This window comes from Lynx canadensis, chromosome B3, assembly GCF_007474595.2.
Source record: "Lynx canadensis isolate LIC74 chromosome B3, mLynCan4.pri.v2, whole genome shotgun sequence".
Classification (NCBI taxonomy): Eukaryota; Metazoa; Chordata; class Mammalia; order Carnivora; family Felidae; genus Lynx; species Lynx canadensis.
Window position 1 is genome coordinate 146,730,962 of NC_044308.2, and position 7,381 is coordinate 146,738,342.

A 7,381-nucleotide genomic window follows, 5' to 3' on the forward strand; every position below is an offset into this window, starting at 1 on the left:
GCCCCTCCCTGCCCATAGGGGCTCTCCAGATGGATTTGACAATTTGGCTTCCTCTTTGGTTAATGGCTGTATGTTTGGTGGATGGACTGATGCTGTCTGACTGGACATGCCAATGCCACGACTGTGGTAAAGAATGTGATGCCTGAGATGGTTCCTGGCTTTCCCATTCCATTATGGATTTAGCCAGACCAAGGAACTCACTTCAGTACATAGACAAACTATGTACTTGCAAAGACTGGGGGTGACAATTAGAATTTCATACCCCACATCATCCTCAATCATCACAGAAGAGGACGAAGAGGATATGTGGATTAGGGGAACAGATGTGGAACATGAAAAACTAGACACAAAATTCCTTCAGGAAAAATTCACCTGGAAACTGGCCTGGAACATCCAGAATCATTGTCTTTGGCCCTTAATGAGATTTGGAATGCTCCAAATAGCAGGCAGGGACTGAACCCCTTTGCATTAGTATTTTAGAAAGGAATGCTTAACCCTTTCATTACTGATTGAGTGAACTTTGTGATAACTTATATGACACAGTTGATGCCATGCATAGCCATGTCCAAGAACTAACTGGTACACTTGGGTCATATCATCCACAGACAATAAGAACATGGCCTCTGCCACTGACAAGCCTTGCCACCCATTCTACAGAATACTGGAAGCTCATCAGGTCTTCAGAGAGCACCCAGTGCCACCTCACTGGGAAGGACCTTATGACGAACCTCTAACCAACTACACTGCCATCAGAATTAGGGAAAGATGCCTTGGATTCATGCAAGCTGCACAAAATAGTTCCGCCAAATGCCATCGTCAAGACCCTGTATGGCCATCACTATGACGACCATAGGTAAGGATTCCCAGAGCCAATTTTCAGTCTCTGGAAGCACATGGCATCAGATAGTAGGTCATGGTTCAAGAAACTGCATTTCCACCTAGTTTCATTTTCTGGCTCTCTCCTGTCAGGAAAACAAACTTTTAAAAATGTAACCCGCCCTTTCCCCCACTATTAAAAGACTGACTACATTTCCTGCTTTCCCTCTGAACCTCTATGACTGTCTGTCTTCAGACTGCATCTGCCCCATTCACCTGTGTGGTTATCTCAGCAGGTCAGACACAGACCCTTACAACAGTTTTCCAAGTCCCGTCTACAGTAAATAATCAGTCTGATTGTCAATTGTTTTGACATCAGGATAGCAAGTAAGTCCCCAAAGTAGTGTTATTTCCTGCCAATGCAAGCAGGTGAATGCACCATGTGGATGGACAAATGGAAGGGTGTGGTATCCACAACCAGCACGACAATGTCACTCTGCCTTTCCTTCCACTGCATTGATTGGGACCACAACTTTGATGGAAGCTTCAGGATGGTCCTTTGCTCAGGTGAAGTATTGGGAGAGAATATTTCCCTTTGTATGAAGACAGTCATGGTGCTAGGTTCTCTCTCTCGGTGACATAGCAAGGCAATCTGGTGCCAGATGGTCACTAGGTACTCCAGCATAACCCCCATGGCACAAACACTTTCCAGATCCCAAAATGTTTCATTGGCACTTAGACTACCTGTACATCAAGTGGCATAGGTCAGCCACTTCCAGGTAAGGCTGCCTAACAGCACAAGTCATATGAAAGTAGACCGAAAATCTGGAGTAGCTCAGTCAGGTGACAAAACCCACCTTATAGCTGCTGAAGAACTGCAGTTCCTCCCAAACTTTCAGCAATGCATGATAATTGACCAGTGAGAGTAGATGTCAATTGCCCAGCCAGGGGGAACTCATGACAGGCTCCACATGAGCTGGTTAGGCTAACATTTTGGCACTTTTTGGGCTGTTAGGAAGTCTCAAGGCAGCAAGGTAGAGATGTACAGGTTGAGAGCAGACTGTGGCTGGGACTCCTTGGTCATTGGTGCTGAATTGGACATACTGGCTAGCTCAGTCGTGACAGAGTCCCCTCTGTGGCCCTTTAGATACCCTCAACTGCCTAGAAGGTCTTGGGAATGTGAGCCATCTTATGGACAGCTGGGCATTTACATTTCAGTAGTCAGCTGTAAAGCGCCACCTGTTAGGAGGGGGCTTTAATGCCCATCAAGTGGGTGGACTGAAAGGAGAAATGGTGTGTTTAATGTCCCCTCTTCTTCAGTAAATCTTGAATTATGGGCTGCAATTCTCAGTCCTCTATTGCACACAATATTGATGTATATATACTGTCTTAATTGGGTGTGGCAGGGTGCAATTTGCAGTCCTACAGACTCCTGATATGTAGCTCCCCCCAGGAAAGCCAGGCACTTTGTTTGCTCCCACTGGCCTTGATGGCATGTGAGGGCATCCACATCATTAACAAGACAATGCAGGGTCAAAGGGGCCACTGTTGCTAAAAGAGATTCAGTAAAGATTCTTCCAATAGTGACATCAAAGGGATGTTGAGACCCTTCTACTATCCCTCCCTTTATACCTAGTAAGCTAAAGGGCACAACACTTATATATGGAGGGGTTTTGGGAAGCACTGTACCTTGGCTTCAGGGTAAATGAGAGAAATAAAGTGTTGTGTGTGTCTGTGTCTTACACAATAATTACAGAAGTGTAGAGGCAGTTGTCCCAGGAGGAAGGACATACTCCACAAACCTCCGGGTCCCTAGGCAGGGGCCTTGGCATCTCTCCACCCACTGGGATCCCAGTTCCCCACTACCAGGGCTGTCATGTCCAGAAAAGTGATGGCACCCACCCAAAGTGTAGGAACAGCATTCTCTCGAAGATCCCAAAGAGTCTGATCAAAGTTTCTGTCTTGTGTTCAGGCTGCCTCAGATTAAGTCACTAGGGACCCCTCTTCTCAGAGCTGTGCATAAAGAGAAGTGTGGGAATCATCTCTAGAGCAAGAGATCTGGGTTGAAGTTCCACGCCTTGAATGGGGCACTGCTGGGACCCTCTTGTGGGCTCCTATCTATGGAGGTGGTGATCCCATCAGCATTTGCAGCAAAGAAGTCTTGGGCTTCTTGAAAATTCTCCTTTTCACATCTGACTATGGCATGCATGCTAATGCCTGCTACACTAAAGCTGGTATTTCCATGAATTGTATTGGCACAAGGCTTAAAATCAGAGTGGTCCTTCAAGAAGAACTCCTTAGATTCTGTTGTCAAGTGCCTCTCCTCCAGGTGGAAATGGACAAGGGCTCATGGGCACATGACATAAGGGAAAAAAAACAAAACAAAACAAAACACCAAAACCACACCCATTGAATTGTCCCTATTCTATCTTAGAGTTGGATTGCATCACCTGGGCTTGACCTCTCCCAGTGGGCCTGTGCTGTCATGCCATAAAAATCCATGTCTGGAGAATCAGAGCTTCTTTCTTCCTATCTCTGTGGGCTCTGGGGCCCTGGGGAACCTCTTCCTCAGAGCCTTCCCCTTTTTCCTTGGTGTGTGTCTCTTGCCATGTGCCTTGGGGTGATTGTCATAGCCTTTTGTTACAATGAAAAGACTGGAGGCTCCGTAGGTTGTCTCTAAGTAAACAGTCCATTGATACCCTGAGCTTTTCAGTGATTATGAATCTGGGGGACTTGGACAAATCCAGCCAGCTGTAGTATGTCAAGTGCTTCACGCAACAGCTTGGAGCCAATTATGAAGACCCACTGAAGTCCATCAATGTCCTTGTCTCCCTCCCTTTGGACAAATTATTCCAGGAAACCTTGCATTTCCATGGTGGTGTAATGCCTGTCATCATTTCTCTCTTTCACACTGGTCCGTGGATGCTGGATGCTGCGGTGTCCCCCTCAACACCTGTCAAATAGGGAGCCATTGTCAACAGTGAGGAATACAGCCAGTCGGGGGAGGTTGCCTTGGCCATGTCTCCACCCATGGAGACATGATGCTCCTGGTAGAGTTGCCTCTGTCACTAGGTAGGCATGGCTAAGCAAGCACAAAACCAGGGTACTGGCCGAAACACAGTGGACCCAGCACCTGGTGTCTTCTTCGACACTAATCTAGGGATATGGTCTTCGGTGTCCAGCAGTATCTCACCTGGAGATGAGTAGGAAATACACAGCTCTGGAACCCCAGGGTGGTGCCTGATTGTTGGTCTCTGCAGGGAGTCTGACCTTTTATGGCACTGATAACTTAGGGTGGGGGTTTCTGGAAACACCTGGCGTCAGCCCAAGGAACACTACAGACAACCAGCAAGCTCCAGCTCCTTCCTAGAGCAGCTGAGGTGTGGGGGTGAGGAACGAGTGAGCCATTCTCAATGCTAACACATTGTTGGAGGGCACCACCTAGGCCCCCAATCCCATCCTTGGGGAGAAATGTGTTGGGAACCCCAGCTGTTGTACAGAATTAAGAACATGTAGACTGTATCCTGCTGAAGGAACAGGTAAGATCCACTTTCTCGGGCGATGGACAGGTGGCTCCCTAGGCATCTGACCTCTCGCTTTGGGTACATGAGATGCATGGGGCCCTCCTGACTCAAGGTGGGGTTTCCGTGCACCCCCAACAAAGGAAATGGAGACACAGGATTTATGACTTACAGGGCCCAGAAGCAAGGGGACAAAGGGCCCAGGGAAGGGCAGGTCTCCTTCCCACATTCCCAGTGATCAGGACATAGAAAACAGGGGAGCAAGTACCTGATTACTTGAGAATGGATGGGGCTGAAGTCCCTAACTTTTCACAGAATCACCTCTGTGTGGTTATTTGAGAAGGATCTCAGAAAACCAAAGTTGGAAGCCCACGCAGATCCTTATCTAAGGTTACTCTCACTGAAAAGTAGGCAAGAGAAAGAGAGCAGGGATCCACATTCACCAGGCTCCCTCTGGATGTCAGAGTCATCCATAGGCACTTGTGCCTACCTTTCTGATTGATTTCATTGGGTGCTCCATTCAGCCTCATGGTCTCAGTCTCCCACATTTGGAAATTTGCTCTCCAGGGAGGCACAGCTTGTGCTAGGTGGAACCTAATGCCAGTCCCCTTCCCTCACAGCCCACAGACACCCCAGTGTGAGACAGGAAGTGTGGGTGGGTGGTATCCCTCCATTATCCTGAACCCACGTTGGGACCGGGGGAAGACAGATTACCTGGAGAATGAGAAAATGTTCAGTGTGCAAGAGCACAATTTTGGAGAAAACTCATATTTGTCCCTATATGAGCTTGTGTCAACTTCTCTTAATTCTGGAAACATATACCTCAGTTCAAGACCCAGATGCTGACTCAGGTTCTCTGCACATAATCTCGGGCTCAGTTTGGGCTCTTGGAAGCTTGGACATATACGTAGAGGCCACAGGCATGCAGTTTTTAAGTTTTATTTCAGCGTTCTGGTCAGTGACCAATGAGAGACCTGTGTCAGAGCCGTGATGCGCCTGTGGACTCCTGTGTCTCCCGCAGACCCCCGGAAACGTGGATGTCAGCTCTGCAGCCTCATTACTGTATTTTCACACATGTGCCAGTTGGATTGTCTATAGTTGTTCAGCAGTCAGGAGGCTAATTATGGATTGTCGTCAGCAACAATCAGTCCCTTAACTTTCTCGGTGTTGATAATTTGACATTTGTGGTGAACCACAAGGAATGCAGCTATTATGGCTTAAATGGGACTAAAAACCAGTATGAGATATACCAGGGATCCCTGACTTTGCTGACTGATTGAGCTCTTCTTGGAGGTGTCCACTGATAGTGCTCCCACCAGTGCCTCATCCAGTGCATCGTGGAGGATCCCAGCCTATGTGGCAATGGCAGTTCCTCTTATTGTTGCAAATCCCTCTGTGACTGCATTTCTCTGGGATACAGTCATAATTCAGCTGAGCCATACTGCCAGTGCAGTAGGTGTTCTGACAGAACTTTCCAGGAGCACATGACATACCCGTTCTCACATGACCAATCTTGGTTCCTGTGCTACGATGCAAATCCAGCCCCAAACATCAGAACGCTGAGATCTCAGACGGATGGAATCCAACATGCTCTTGCAGCTGAGGGAGATGTGTGACATTCTTACACTGCAGCCTTCCACAAGGCAAGTCTGAGTGGGAACAGTGTTCAGTGTTGAATTCCCTGGGGTCTTCTGCAGTGTCCATGTCGGCAGCCTTTGTGATTTATGGCACAGCAGACATCTTCATCTTTCCCAGAAATTCTGCCAAAGATTTCTTGGCAGTGCATAGTGCGGTCAGTGCAGTTTCCATGATAGCAGCAGCCCTCTTCAGCACACGAGGTTCCATCTTGCATATAGAAGTCATCAGGGCACTCCACAGACACCCAACGTCAGGACTCTGGAAGATCACATATATTTTGGATTGGACTGCAGAGTGTCCCAGCATCGGAATAGGTGCAGTTTGTATAGCATCTGCCTGTATACCATTTGCTGCCATGGGTTAAAATACAATCACTCATACAGCACAGATTGCTGTAGCACTGCTCTATGGAGCTGCAGTCACAATGCTTGCCTGTGTCAGCTAAGTAGTTTCGAAAATGATTGTGGGTCAAGCTGTTATTTCAGTGCACCATTTAGATGTTGAAGAGGCACTTGCTAATCTGCCACTGACTATGTACTGTGTATGAATGAAGGAACACTTACTGAAAGCTTCAAGTATACAAGGGAATTGGGTCCTAATGCAGTTGGACTTTTTCTGGCAAGCATATTCATCAGTATCAACCCACAAACCAATATTTTTTTGCAATCTGAGGTGTTGCTATGACAGACAAGAGTAAATAATGTCTGCCTAAATAACCCATCATGATGGGGCTTTGTGGATGGCATATACTACATACAACTGGACTGAAATTACATTCATGGGATCCATCTCAAATCGTAACTAAGGATGAATGTGGTTTAAGAATTCAAAAACACTGGGACTCATAGTATTGAAAAAAAAAAGGACTCTTATGCAACACATATTTGCACATGTTAGCTGGATCTCTCATTATAAACTATCATGAAACCAATATAGTAACTTACATGAATCCCATGAAACAATGAGTCAATTAAGGTAACTAGCCTTATTAGGAATTGGGCACATTTTGACACGTGGTTGAACACACTGTATATTGTTTAGGGTCTGAGAGCAAAATTCCGTGATGGGATGACTACAACTTACTAGAGATCCTGAGCACTGCACTGGTATTTGCTTGAGGAATAGGGGTCCCTATCCTCCTTATATCTCAGGTTATAAGTAGGTCCCATTGCATTGGTGTCTGCCACTATCTGAGAAACAATGTGTTCAAATGTTGGGAATTGCTGAGGCGTCGATTTCATAGGCAAGTTCATCCAACTTCATGATACCTTCAAGGCCCTGATAGCACGTGTCCATGGTGACCATGGAAAGAGGACTTTCCTCCAGGTAGCTGAGGTAGTAACAGTCTGGAGGCATGGAGGGGTAGTCCATCTGCAAGTCTCCCTGATCATCCTGAGTCATCATCA

At 46.8% G+C, this 7,381-nt stretch overlaps 1 pseudogene; it reads right to left on the reverse strand.

The window, feature by feature from the left end:
- Nucleotides 1-5,660: 5,660 nt before the first annotated feature.
- LOC116737920 lies at nucleotides 5,661-7,376 on the reverse strand (annotated as a pseudogene).
- Nucleotides 7,377-7,381: the final 5 nt, after the last annotated feature.